The sequence below is a fragment of the Spermophilus citellus genome (assembly GCF_964194105.1).
Source record: "Spermophilus citellus genome assembly, chromosome: 5".
NCBI classification, from domain to species: Eukaryota; Metazoa; Chordata; class Mammalia; order Rodentia; family Sciuridae; genus Spermophilus; species Spermophilus citellus.
In genome coordinates this window covers 85,608,756-85,623,791 of record NC_138186.1, presented here as the reverse complement: position 1 = coordinate 85,623,791, position 15,036 = coordinate 85,608,756, and positions in this window count along the sequence as shown.

Sequence of the window (15,036 nt, the reverse complement as noted above, 5' to 3'; positions counted from 1 at the left end):
AAATAGAATTACTGGATCATAATTCTATTTTCAATTTCTTTTTATATATTTATTTTTTTGAGGATTCTTCACACTGATTTCATAGTGGTTGTATTGTGCTGCATTTCTGTATTCCTCCCAATGGTGTTTACAAAGGTCTGAGTTTCTCCACATTTTCATCAACACTTGTCTTTTTCTTTTTTTTCCAAGATAGCCATTCTAACAGGTGTGAGGTGATACCTCTTTTGTGGTTTTCTTTGCATTTTCTTGATTCGTTTTGGAACATGGAACATTGTTTTTCTTATACCTGTTTGCCATTTGTATGTTTTCTTTGGATAAATGACTATTTAAGTCTTAGACCATTTTAACATCAGATCATTAGTATTTTTTCTTTTTTGCTATTGAGTTCAATATGTATTTTGGAAAATAGTTCCTTATCTGGTGTGTGGTTTACCAATGTTTTCTTCCACTTTATAGGCTGTATTTTCATGCTGTTGACTGTATTCTTTACTCTACAGAAGCTCTTGGGTCTGATGTAGTACCACTTGTCTGTTTTGCCTTTGTTGCCTGTGCTCTCAGTGTTATATCCATTATATCATTGTCCAGAACAGAATTTGTCTTGTCGTACATCAGAAATACTGGCTTATAGCTTTCTTTTCTTATGATGTCTTTGTCTGGTAATAGGGCAGTTCTGGCCTCATAAAATGAGTTTACAAGTATCTCCTCACCTTTAATGTTTGGCAGAGTTTGAGGACTGATATTAATTCCCCTTTGGGATAGTTTGCCCAGGTAGCCATTTGTTCTGGACTTTTTTCGGGGGAGGCTTTTGATTACTGATTCAACCTACTTACTAGTCATAAGCCTGTTTAGTGTCTCTAATTCTTCATGATTCAGTCTTGGTATATTGTATGTTCCTAAACATTTATTCATTTCTTTAAGGTAATCCACGTTATTGGTGTGAATATATTCACAGTCATCTAATCTCTTTATTTATGTGTCATCAATTGAAGTATAATTGGCTTTATTTCTGATTTTATTTAGGTCTCCTTTTTCACTTAGTCTAGCTAAGTGTTTGTCAATTGTGTTGTTTTTTTAAACAATTATTGGTTGCATTTTTCTATTGTTTTTATATTTAATATTTTATCTATCTGTTGATATCTTTAGTATGTTCTTCCTTGTGCTAACTATGGGTTAGTTTTCTTTTTACTAGTTCCTTGAGATATCAAATTAGATTATTTATTATAGATCTTTCTTTTTTTATTGGTGCATCGTAGTAGCGGGATTCTTTATAATATATTCGGACATGCACATTACATAATTTGGCAAATTTCATTCTCTTTTCTCATCCCTCCTCCCTCTCCACTGTTTCCCATTCTCTACTGGTCTTCCTTCTATTTCTATTTCACCCCCCATTTTTTAATCCTCTAACTTCCATATATGAGATAAACCATACACCCCTGACTTTCTGAGGATGGCTTCACTTAGCATAATGTTTTCCAGTTCCACAAAATTTCCTTCAAATGACATAATTTTGTTTTTGTTTTTCTTTTTTTAATATTTATTTTTCAGTTTTCAGTGGACACAACATATTGTTATTTTATTTTATGTGATTCTGAGGATCGAACCCAGCGCCCCGTGCATGCCAGGCGAGCGCGTTACCACTTGAGTCATATCCCCAGCCCATAATTTTGTTTTTCTTTATGACTAAGTAAAACTCTGTTGTGTATAAACATCACATTGTCTTTATCCTGTCATTTGTTGACAAATACTAGGCTGGTTCTATAACTTGAATATTGTGAATTGTGCTGCTAAAAAACATGAATATTTGTGTTTTATTATAGTATGCCAACTTTAATTATTTGGGGTAAATACTGAAAGGTGGTATAGGTGGGTCATATGGTGCTTCTATTCCTAGGCTTTTTGAGTAACCACCACAGTGATTTCTATAGTGGCTGTATTAACTTACAACCCCAAGAGCAGTCTATAAATCTTCCTTTTCCCCTGCATCCTAACCAGCATTTCTTATTATCTGTTTTCTTGACGATTGTCATTCTGACTGGAGTGAGATACTTTTAATTTGCATTTCCCTGATAGCTAAAGATGTTGGAATTTTTAAAAATATAGTCATTTGCATTTCCTTTCTTGGGAAATTTCTGCTTAATTCATTTACCCTTTTATTGATTGTGTTGGTTTTTTTTTTTTTTTTTTGGTGTTCAGTTTCTTAGGTCCTATATGTATTCTTGATATTAATCCTTTGTCAGAAGAGTAGCTGGCAAAGCTTTTTCTTCAATTCTGTAGCTCTCTTTTTATGCTCTTAATTGTTTCCTTTGCTGTAGAGAACTTTTAAAATTTGATGCTATCCCACTATTATTTGCTAACATTGTTTCCTGAGCTTTAGCAGTGCTGGTAAAGAAGTCATTGCCTGTATCTGGATGTTGGAAAGTTGACTCTACGTTTTAGTCTAGAAATTGCAGTTTCTGATCTAATTCTTAGGTCTTCAATTCACTCTGAGTTGATTTTTTGGGTACAGATTCCCCTTGTGAACATATGGAAATAGATGAAGCTCATTCTTTTCAGTATCTTCCTAGCATTTCTTGGAATGCATGTCATGGTCAGGAGCAGGAGGGCAGAGGAATCCAGGCTCAGGGGTGCCAGGAAAACTGTTTTCCTTCCAAAGTCTAATTATCCACAGTACAGATTTGCTTGTAAACTCTGTATTATGTTATATTTTTATTTCTTTTAAAAAAATGTTGGCACTGAGATTATATGTTTAAAATTATAACTCAATGCTATATTTTTATATATAGTTATTTAATTTGAAGAGAATCAACACTTTTACAATATTAAATATTTCTATCAAACAACATAAAATGGCAAAATGGCTGAGTGTGGTAGCTAACCCCAGTAACTTGCAAGTTTATGGTCATCCTCACTGACTTGGCAAGGCTCTTCCTAGAATAAAAAATAAAAAGGGCTGGAGATATAGCTCAGTGGTAAAGCACACATCTCCAGTACTGCAAAAAAAAAAAAAAACAAACAAATAAATAAAAATAAAAAATTAAATAAAATGTCTTGCATTGTACTTTTAAGATGACTTTTAGTAAAATTTTATACTTTGTTTCATATATTTCTTGTAATTGCTTGCTAACTGTGCATTATTAAATTTTCTAGCAAGTGGTTGTCCAAGTTTAAGGAATGTTGAACTGTTATAGTCTGTCTCCAGCCATTCTGCTGTATACCAATTTTCTTCTTGTGCACTTTCAAATAGGTAATTAAATCATCTGCAAATAAGGACATGTTGTGTATTCTTTTCCAATATTGCATCGTCATTTCTTTCAGTCTTACTTTAAGGGCTAGCACCGTCCTTACATGGTTAAATACAAGAGATGAGAGTGAACAATCTGCCTTGTCCCAGGCTTCTAGGAATTATTTCTTATGTTTTATCATTAAGGATAACATTTGCTATGGGTTTGTTTCCTATAGCTAATTTTAAAATGTAGTGTATTTTGAAATTTAAAATCAGTATTGGCTATTATAGCTTATTAGTTTATTTAATTTTTTGCATTTATTAAAATGGTCAGATATTTATTTTCCCCTCTAATCCCACTTATAACTACTCTTTTGGTGTACATTTGTGATATATACAAAAATGACTTAATCTTCTATTATTCTATGTAGTAATTTTCTTTACAATGCTTACAGTGTGAATAGATCATGATGAATTTTGTATGGGGCACTTGTTCTTGTCTGGTTTTGGTACAATGGTTATTTTACTAATTGTATAATGATTTGAGATACTTTATAATTTTTAATATTATGGAATAGTTTATATATATATATATATATTTATATATATTATAATATAATATATAAATAACTTATCTTATAAAGGCGTGGTAGAAACTTCCTCTAGGACTACCTGGGTCTGTTACATTTTTTTAAAAGGGGAAGATCCTTGCCTGATTATTTCTTTCATGGGTAGGTTTTCTGCCACTTCTTGAGTCAGCTTTGCTAATTTACACTTCACATTTTCATAATGACTCATCCACTTAATTAGCATGTTCAATATATTGATATAAATGGATTGATACATTTTTATTACAAGTTAAAAGTTTTCCTGTTTCTGGAATTATATTAAATGTAGTGTTTTAAAAAATTTTCTCTTTCAGTCTCTCATTTTCTCTTAAAACCTGCCAGATATTTATTTATCTATCCTTTTTTTTTAGCAGCCATTTCTTTCTCCTTGATTATTTAATTTCTCAAAAAATTGGATATTGCCTTTTTCTTTCTTTTTAATCAGTCTTGCTTTATATAGAAGATATTAGGCTACCAGGTTTTCCCCCTGAGTATTGATTTGTCTTACTGAATAGTTTTTGGTACTAATATATTTATGTGTGGCTAATCTGTCATTTTCTTTGAGAATATTTCAGTATTTTCTTTATGTCTTGAATGTTCTTTGGCTTCTCTCCAACATGTATGTACATGAAATTTTTGTCCTCTGAACACTACTTGGTTGGCTCTTCCAATCTGAGTAATCATGCCTTTTTTAGTTGTGGAAAATTGTCTACCACCATCCGGCTGTTTTTTTTAAGCATGGGTGGCAGAAATTTTCTGTTCCTTATTTTTGTGGACAAGTAAACTTTCCATGGATTTCTAGTTTAATCCCAACTTCACAAATGCCATATATTTCTGTTCACTTAGCCTCTCCTGTGCATATGTATATATGCTTATGAGAATTCCAGGAGCCATTCAGTTTCAGTTCCTACATTTGACTCTCATTTTGAGTTATTTTTTTTAACTTCTGGTTTCTGTAGCCTTTCCTTTTTTTGTTTTTGAACATTTGTTACTTGGTATTTCTATATGTTTTTGGAAGAAGGATTGACTTTTGACTTCTTCCTACTCTACTATACTGAGTAGAAATTCTTCATTACTCTTCATTTGGAGTCACTTCAAATTATTTTTGACAACAGAGAAAACCAACTAAAGAAAAATAAATGTGCATATTTATCTCAACTTATCTGCTACTGAAAAAAGCACATATGTCCTAGGGATTTCTAAAAGCATTAATCACAATCAGGTGTAATGGAAAATGCATGGGTTTTAGACTTGAAAGCTCATGAGTTTGAAATCTTGTTTTGTCTTGTTGAGTATTGGCTTTTTAACAGTTTTGTTTCTTGGAAGCAAAATTGCTTTATCTTCAAAGGAGAAATGAAATCACCTCCATGCCTAATTGTGAGGATTGATGTTCATGTAAGTGAAATAGGGAGACTGATGGGTAGTCTCTGTAACTAAATAGCTGATAGCTATTATCATCATTTCTACCATCAAAAAAAAAAAAAAAACCCAGATGTTACAACTTCCTTGTGTTCCTGGGCTTCGTGTCTCTTAAAGTCTGCTGGTAAAAGGGGACACACATAGAGATTAATTCTCATCTTTAGACCCATAAGTATTTGAGCAGACTGTATTTTAAAGAAACATCTAGATTCATTGTGTCACACAGAATCTTGGGCAGTTTTCATTAGTTGCAGTGGATGTAGAAGAGGAAATTCAAAGATCAGCTGTAAGCATTTACCACCCCTTATCTCTGGTTCTTTCTGATTCTTTCTTGTGGTTGACTAAAATCCTCCACCTTTCTCACTACAGCTCCCCACTCTGAGCTTACACTCATCTCCATCCAGGGGGTCATCAACTTCTGGAAGATCAGGCCATGAAAAGAGGGTTCTCATATATGATGTACCTGAGTACAGGAACTAACACAAGAACAGCTAATTTCTGAGAATACTTGTCTGATACACTGTCTGGCAAGCCAAATCAAAGGAAATATCCTGCTATAACTTTAAGACTAGTTGTCCATTATCTGTAGCCACTTACCAATGAGAGCTCACTAGCTTCCACAGAACACAAGTGCCAATGAGCTTTCTTTGAAAATGCCATATGTAGCTTTTCTCTTTTCTTACATAAAAGTTCAACATTTCTTTTGTTTTTCAGAGATACCAGAAGTAACATGGTCTGTACATGTGTGAACTTGGATTGCAATTCTACTTTTTATTATTTGCCAAATAAAACTCTTCTGCATGGAGATTCATTGCTATATTTTGACTTTGACAAAACATATGCTCACAAAAACACTCTCACACAGCATTTTTTAATTAAACATTTTTCTTTTTTTAATTAAAAAATTTTCATAGCTTTATTGAGGTAAAATTGAAGTACAATAAAATGCACATATTTGAAGTATGCATTTTGATCAGTTTTGACATGTATATAACCAATAGAATCAATATAAAAAGTATTTCCACTAGTCTTTTTAAAATTAAAATTATTCAACCTGTATTTCCTACATGATTTATTACATTATAAATTCATCACTTTAAGATATATAGAACCCCGTCCCTACATGTCAACTATTTCAAAATTAAATGGCACACTTATAAATATCTCAGAAGTCAAGGAAGAAAGCACAAGAAAAGTAAATAGAAATTGTTTTGAACTAAGTGTTAATAAAAGGTTAAAATATCAGGATCTCTGGGATGAAACAGTACTCAGATGAACATTTGTAAATTGTTCAGAAAGAACTTGTGTCAGAAAGAAGCTAGAATAGCAATAAAATTATTTTCAAATTATGTAATAGGAGGGAAAAAATAAGAGTAAGAGCAGAAATATATGAAATAGTGCCATGACACTTGACTAAATCATTCATGTCACTCTAGGTGAATTTGGGTTGGCACAAAATAATCACACAAAGACAGAGAAAATACATTTTTATAGTAATTGCTATAGACCTTTTGGGTCTGTTGGAAAGAGAGAACAAGCCACCTGAATTCTTTATTTTTATAGGGGGGAGCACCCAAAGGAAGGTGTGATGGAATGTTCTTTACAAATAAGGCAAGGGGTCTGGTTTCAGGAGGCTGAGTCTAGCTTCCTGATGTTTTGTGGTAGGCAGATTGACTGACATCTTGGAAGGCCACACCCATCTCAGGAGCTGTGTGGGATCAAAGTAGAGCAATAGGAAAGTGCCATGTGTGTTGCATGGCCCAAAGAGCATGCAACACCAGGCCAATCTTCCCATATGCTCAAATGCGCATAGCTCACATATACAGACCATGGCTGGCCCACCACAAAATAGGGAAGAAATAATATAACTAAAATTTTATAAAAAATAAACAAATCTAATGAAAACAAGAACACAAAAATTAATATCAATGTAAAGGGAGCTATCTAAAGAATCCTATAGATGCTAAAATTATATTAAGGTACTATTACAATTGTATGCCAACATATGTGATAGCTCATACAACATGGTCTATATTAAAGAAGGATCTATGTGCTACTGAGAAGAGAGTATATTCAGTCATTGATGGATGAAATATTTCTATACATGTCTGTTAAGTCTAATTGTATTTTTTACTTCTATAATTTTTAATTTAGTTTTGGTTTGGGGATCTATCCAGTGGTGACAGAGGTATATTAAAGTTACCCAGTATTATTTGTTGTGGTCTATTTGATTCTTGAAATTGAGAGGGGTTTTATTGATGTATATATGCTCCATTGTTTGGGGCATAAATATGTATGATTTTTTCCATCTTGTTGATGTATAATTCCCTTAAGCAGTATGAAGTGGCCTTTGTTATTCTGATTAATTCTGGCTTGAAGTCCGCTTTCTCAGATTGAGGATAGAAAACCCTGCTTATTTATGTGATCCATGTGGATAATGTTTTTTTTTTTCCCTCCATTCTTTTATCTTCAATCTGTGGATGTCTTTGCCTATGAGGTATGTCTCGTGGAGACAGCATACTGTTGGGTCTTTTTTTTTTTTAAACCCAATCTGGTACTCTGTGTCTTTTGATCAATAACTTTAGGCCATTAGTGTTCAAAGTTATTATTGAGATATGATTTGTATTCTCAGGCATTTGGGTTATCTCCAGTTTTTAACTTGATTTAGTTTCTCCTTTGATGGACTATTCCTTTAGTGTAGTTCCTTCCTTTGCTGTTTTGTTATTTTTTTTTCATTTCATCTTCATGAAATATTTTGTTGAGAATGTTTTGTAGTGCAGCTTTCTTGTTGCAAATTCGATTAGCTTTTATTTATCATGGAAGGTTTTTATTTTATTTTCAAATCTGAAGCTTAATTTTGTTGGATATAGGATTCTTGGTTGGCAACTATTTTCTTTCTGAGCTTGATATGTTTTTCCCAGACCTCCTAGCATAGCTTTGAGGGTCTGGGTTGAGAAATCAGCTGAGATCCAAATTGATTTTCCCCTATATGTAATCAGATATTTTTCTCTTGCAGCCTTTAAAATTCTATCCTTATTCTATATGTTGGGCATTTTCATTATAATATGCCTTGGTATGGGTTTGTTATAATTTTGTGCATTTGGTGTCCTGTAAGCCTCTTATATTTGATTTTCCATTTCATTCTTTAGGTTTGGGAAATTTTCTGATAATCCATTAAAAGATTGTGCATTCCTTTTGTTTATATCTTCGAACTTTCATCTATTCTGATAAATCTTAAATCTTTTCATGTTATCCCATAGTTCTTGGAAGTTCTGTTCATGGTTTCTTAATATCTTCTCTCTAGGGTCAACTCTATTTTTTTAGATTGTATATTTTTTGTCTTCATTGCCTGAGGGTCTGTCTTCCAAGGGGTATAGTCTATTGATGATGCTTTCTATTGAATTTTCAATTTGGTTTATTGTTTCCTTCATTTCAAGGATTTCTTCTTGTTTTTTTTTTCAGCATCTTTGCATCTTTATTGAAGTGATCTTTCACTTCCTGTATTTTCTCTCTGATTTTATTTCTTAAACTGTTCTTTACTTTGCAGATCAGTTTAACTAAGTGTATTATAAACTCTTTCTCTGACATTTCTTCTACTGTGGTGTCAATGGATTCTGTTATTGGAGTATCTTGGTTTGTTTGGAGCACTTTATTCTCTTGCTTTTTCATGTTGTTTGTGTGTCTTCCTACCTAAAAGTATGGATCTGAGGCAATAGAGTTTCTACGCTGTGGACTAACAGTGTTCATAAAAATTTCTAGTACTTCACTGTTTAGAGGGAGACAAATAATAACAACCAAAGCAAACCATATATTGCATTAAACCAAATAGTCCTACTATGACATCTACAATGTTAATTATCACAATAAACAGAAATGAGATGATCTGTTATTGCCTACAATAAAAATAGCAAGTTTGCAAAAGGGTTTATAATTTCAAATGGTGGACAGTGATAGGATATGAGATTATGAGGGAGAAGGAGAGAAGAAGAAGTAAAAAATTAAAAGAAAAGTGAAATAGAACAATAGAGATTGGTTGTTAGCAGAAGAAAAGAGAGAATCAAGAGAAACAGGAGAAAAACATATAAAGTAAAAATTAAAAAAAATTAAAAAGAAAAAGGAAAAAATAGAAAACAAAACTAAAATATACTAATTCACAAAAAACTAACCCATGAAAAGTAACTCACTTCAAAAAGGCTAGAAATGAGAAAAAAATCTATGAAGCTGTATATGTGTCCATATACCATCAAGGTCATAATTAAACAGAAAAAAGGAATTAAAAAAGAAAAAGATATAAATATTGATAAAAATTAAAGAATTCTTTCTGTTGGAGTTCAAAATATTCTTAGCTTCTCTTCTCAGCAGTTGTAGGTGGGGTCATCTGGAGGGTGATACTCCACCTTCTGGATTGCCAGAGTGAGAGAATCAATCCTGTAGGCAAGATTCCTGGAGGCAGGGTTTAGACTTAGGTGGGCTCCAGGCTCTTTGCTGAATGCCAATTGGTCTGGAGATTTTAAATCACAGCACCTGTAGCGCTTAATGTTTGCTGGTTCACACTGGAAGACTGTAACATAGGGATCTCCCCTGGGTTCCACTCATGTGGTGGGAGACCTTTGGACCCCAAGTTTCCTGGCCTTGTGTTCAGTCTCCAATCTGTCCCACCTCCACCCTTCCTATTTCCAGGCCAGATACGTCACTCCTATCAGCCCTGCAAGCAGTTGGATTGAAGGAGGAGGGGTACAACCGAGTGGGTTTCCACGCCCATTTGTTCCCTGGGTAAACCTCCCTCCACATTTGATTTTCTCCTGGTCACTTAAGCACACTCTATGTCATGCAGTGTGTGTTTTCTGGGCCTGTATTTCAGGTCAAAATCGGATTTGCCAAGAATTGGCCCCCTCAGCTGTTGGCCCCCACCCATTGGCTGCAAAATGGTTCCTTCTGTAGTTCTCCGTAGGCCACCTGGTGAGATGACAGCTTTTTTCCCTGCACACAGATATTGCACAGTGTGTCTTTCAGGTTTGCCAGGTAATGTCCTTGATCTCTAAATGCTTTGTACCCAGACATACCTCAGGCCTCCCCAAAATGCAGGTTCCTTTACTTCCCTTATCCCTCCACTATGCTCACAGAGAAAGCACTCTGGCTGGTGTTTCCCTTCTGGCCACTGCAGTGGCTGGGCCACTGGTGATTTCTTCTTTATTATATTCAACATCCTGAGTCCCTGATCTGCTTTGAAAGTTCAGTTTTAAGTTCCAGTAAAGTACCTCGTTTTTTTTTTTTTTTTTTTTTTTTTGTTGTTGTTGTTGTTATTGTTGTTATTCACCCACCTTGCTGAGAAGAAGCCTGTCTGCTTTCTTGGTTTCATTCTACCTGGCAACCAGGAATAGGACCTCTTCTATTCCACCATGTTAAAAAAAAAAAAACCTCTCATGCACAGTATTTAAGCAAAGATATATACAGTGTAAGTTACTTATATTTCTTTTAAATTTAAAAACAGGTATTTTATGAAAACAAAATGACAAGTGAGAAGATATTTTGTTTCCCTTGGAAACAAACAATTAAACAAACAGGTGATACCTGTTCTGATGTTTTGTAAAGGCACATCTTATTTATTCTATATTAAAATATGTGAAAATGTAAGAATATTTTTATTGGTGAACACACCTTTTAAAAAACTCATTTTTCCTAGTTTTAATGCTACCCATTAAATTGCCCCATTAATTGCCTACTAATTAACTGGAAGTTGTAGTAGGACAGCAAATGTTTAATCTTTATGGGATCCTGAGAGTTTCACAAATGTCCTATTCCATGGGTTGGAAAAATGGCCTGCAGACTATAAATACTGGTATTCAAATTGCAGAATTTCATCAATTCTAAGAAAGACAAGACTCACTGAGAAGAGGTATAAAATTTACCTTCTTTAAGGTATTTGATAGATTGCTTGATTGTTTTGATCTGGTATATTTTCCATCATTAGAATTATTAAAGCAAAGAATAGATGTCAGGAAAATAACAGATCTCTTGTAATGTGTGTGTGTGTGTGTGTGTGTGTGCGCGCGCGCGCGTGCGCGCGCGCACGCGCACGCGCACAAACATTTTGGATTTTGTCAGGCATTAAGCAAAGGAGTATTTGAGAATGAGAGCATAACTTCCTGTACTACTTTGTTTATCATGGTTCGTCTCAGGTCTATAATTCTGTCCTTGAGACTGTAGCCCTTTTTTCCTTCTTAACATGAGTAATTTAAATCTATCCATAATGTCAGCCAACTTTCCTTCCTAACTAACTCTATGACTCAAATATTAAAATATCAAAATATGTGTGTCAAGACCCAATCAAAATACTGAAATTTTAGGAAGGAGATATTGGAAGTTCTTTTGGATGTATAAATCAACAGGACTAAGTTGACTTTGTAACTTACAATTTAATTGGATGCCTGGACAAATTTAATTCCAATTATATGTGAAATGATGTTTTTGGGAGACCACTGTCCTCTCATAGATTCAATTATTTATAAAATTTCTATTTTTTGCATAACAAAAATAATGAGAAAAATAGTTTTTGCAGTCAGATAATGCAAGAATGATGATGATGATATGATAGTGAAGATAGAGTGAAAACTTACTATTTGCAAAGTATTATTCTTAAGAAGTTTGCATATCTTCATTTAATTTCTGCAACACACCTGTGACATTATTAATTTGTTTACCACCATTTTATTGATGAGAAAACTAAAGCACAGAGAAGTAAAATTACTTTCCTAAGGTCATTTAGAAAGAGCACAGTCAGGGTTAAAAACAGGTGATCTTGATCTAGAATCTGTGCTTTTCACTACCATGCCATGCTGTCTCTCACATAATTCAAAGATAAAACACTTTGTTCACATCCCATCTAGGTGCCACTTTAACAGCAAACCTGGAAACCAGGTCTCAGTATTCCATCTGTGAAATAGGGACAAAAATACCCATCCCACTGGGCTGCTCTGAAGAAAAAAAAATAACCCATATGAAGGAAAATAGCAAAGTCCTGGGACCAAGTAGATAGTAAATAAATGCCAGATCCTTCTTTCCCTATAGCATTGGAGTTAAAACACAGTTTTGGGAATGGAACCCATGCTCCAGTTGTGGCCTTCACAAAACCTAAGTAAAATATTTAATAAAAGATGACTTACTTATTTTCCATATATTTTAGTTTTATTATAAATAAAAATTAGTTCTCTGAGTATGGAAAAATGATCTATTCTTTCTCTTCTTTCCCTCACTTTCCCTTTGCTTGATATTGCTCAATGTTTTTTTTTTTTTTATGATAGGATGGGGTGGGATTGGAGCTGAGGAAGAAACAAATTTACTGTAAACAGCTGAATTTGTGGTTCTTTTTGAAATTTTAATTATAAGTCCAAGAACGCTCCTTTGATTAAATTTTGTTAAAAAAATTTTTTTTGAAAAGATCTTTGTTTACTGACTCTTGAATGGGGAATTATATAATATAGATTCTATATCTTGTAATAAGTTAAACCCAAGAAGAATTAAAATCATTCCAAGAAGAAATCATATATAAGGATTTTGTGGTGAAACTGGCATAAAATGGGGGGATCCATTTCTAAGACATCGCTCAGATATGCTCCTGCAGCAATTGCTGAGTTGTTTACTTAGATGAAAAGTTCAGGCATCTTTGATATCTAAATCTGAGGGCTGGGAGTGGAGAAAAGTACAATTAACTCAGAGAACTTAAAACCACATTCCTCCATCTCTTGTGTCCCTGTGTCAGTTTGTGGATAAGCCAGCGCTGCAGAAATAGGGACAAACAACAGATCACTGAAAAATGTGCCCTTCTCCTTCCACTTCTGTCCTTTAGAACAGTTCAGCTTGAACATCTTTAGGATATCACTCATTTCTCTGGTACTGGATTTACATAGGACAGCAGCTTTCTGCTCTGTGGGTCGCAGGCTGTGGGTTTGGCAGGACACGTGCATGGATTCCCAGGCCACTTAAACCACGTGAGTAATGGAAACTGAACCCCTTTTCCATTTCCCACCCATACACACGTCTGCAGAAGAAAAAGACTAAACAAAATGTTCTTTTTTTATCCTACACAAAAACAAATAGAAGAATGAGTGGGAGAAGGATCTGGTCAAATTTACTGTAATTGTCTCCAGAAAAGAGGCCCTGTCACAATAAGTGAGAAATCCTTTTTTCCAGTTTTTGAAATGTCAGTACACATTCAGTGAATGTTTTACCTGTAGACTCCCCTTAATATTCTTAAGATCTTACTAAGCAATGCCTGTGTACCTCTTGCTGAAATAGGTGCTATAATCAACCAAGGCAAGGTTTGTCTTCAAAGAACTTGCAATTATCTTTTTAAAAATATTATTTGATATTTTATATTAGTGAATAAACATAGTAGAAGCAATGAAAGTGTTCATATCTACTAGTAAAACAATGAGAAGGCAATAAAATGGCTACAAACACAAATGGACAGAGACAGAAGATGATAATAGCAAGTGAGAGATATCAACAAGGTTTTGGAAGCTAGATTTTTGATAGAGGAATCATAGCTGATATAAAGGAAAGATGCAGCTGAAGGTGTCTGCAAAGAAAAACCACAGGAAAGCAAGCTGAATTCTATCTGAAGATCCCAGCAAAGGCTCAGAGGATGGAGGCACCAAGGTCTCTGTCTGTGAAAGTCACGGAGCTAAAATTGAGGGTTAAATGAAAATTTCGTTGGGAGTGACCTCAGGACTTATTACCTCCTGGAGCCCTGGCGAGTACTCCTTCTCTGCTAGTTCAGAAGCCTGGAGACTGACTTGTTGGAGGTTAGGGGGACAAGCCTAAGCTTCTAGGTTGGAAAAAGGAATCAAGTAAATTAAAAAAAAAAGAGATTAAAAAAGAAAAAGTAGGGACAGGGGTTGTGGCTCAGTGGTAACGCGCTTGCCTAGCATGCATGAGCCATTGGGTTCGATTCTCAGCACCACATACAAATAAATAAAATAAAGGTCCATCAATAACTAAAAAATATTTTAAAAAAAGAAAAAGTAAAGTGAGGCCTTCATACTGAATGGCAAGCTACAGTGCCCTATCTGTCTGCTTCCCAGGGTGTTGATTCTCAGGTATGTACTTACCAGGCAGGAGTTTGAAAACCTATCTCAGGCATTCTGATATTTGGAAGGACCTTAGTAAGACATCAGTCTTGCTGACCAGTTACCCCAAGGTGAAGTCCACTGGTTGATGAGTGCCTCTGCCAGTTCACCTCTCTTATCCCACCACACTTGGCAAGTTTTATTAATTTTTAATAGTTTTTTAGTGCTATTAGAAAATTTCAACTATGTGCCTGCATGGAATTTTGAAAAATATTAAAATATGATTTATGTTTTTGTATTTTTTAGGACTTTTTTTTAGTTGTAGATGGACACAATACCTTTATTTTTATGTGATGCTGAGAATCAAATCCAGTGCTTCACATGTGCTAGGCACTGAGCCACAACCCAGCCTTATTTTTTGTATTTTACCCTTTGTAGTTTACCTGTCAAAATAGGCTAGATTATACCTCAGTAATAACTCCAAACTTTCAATAAAATACATTTTTGTATATGTATCATGTCCTAACACGGATCAGCACAGTTCTATGATTTCTGTAATTCTGTAGTCAATCAGGAACCCAGGGATGGACATTCTGTGTCAGCTTCACCTTCACAATCATTTCAGCACAAAAAAGGAAACTCGGAAGGTATCTCATCAGTAATCAAGTTCTCCAGCCCAGAAGTGTCACACTATTGTTATTTCTGCTCATAACTG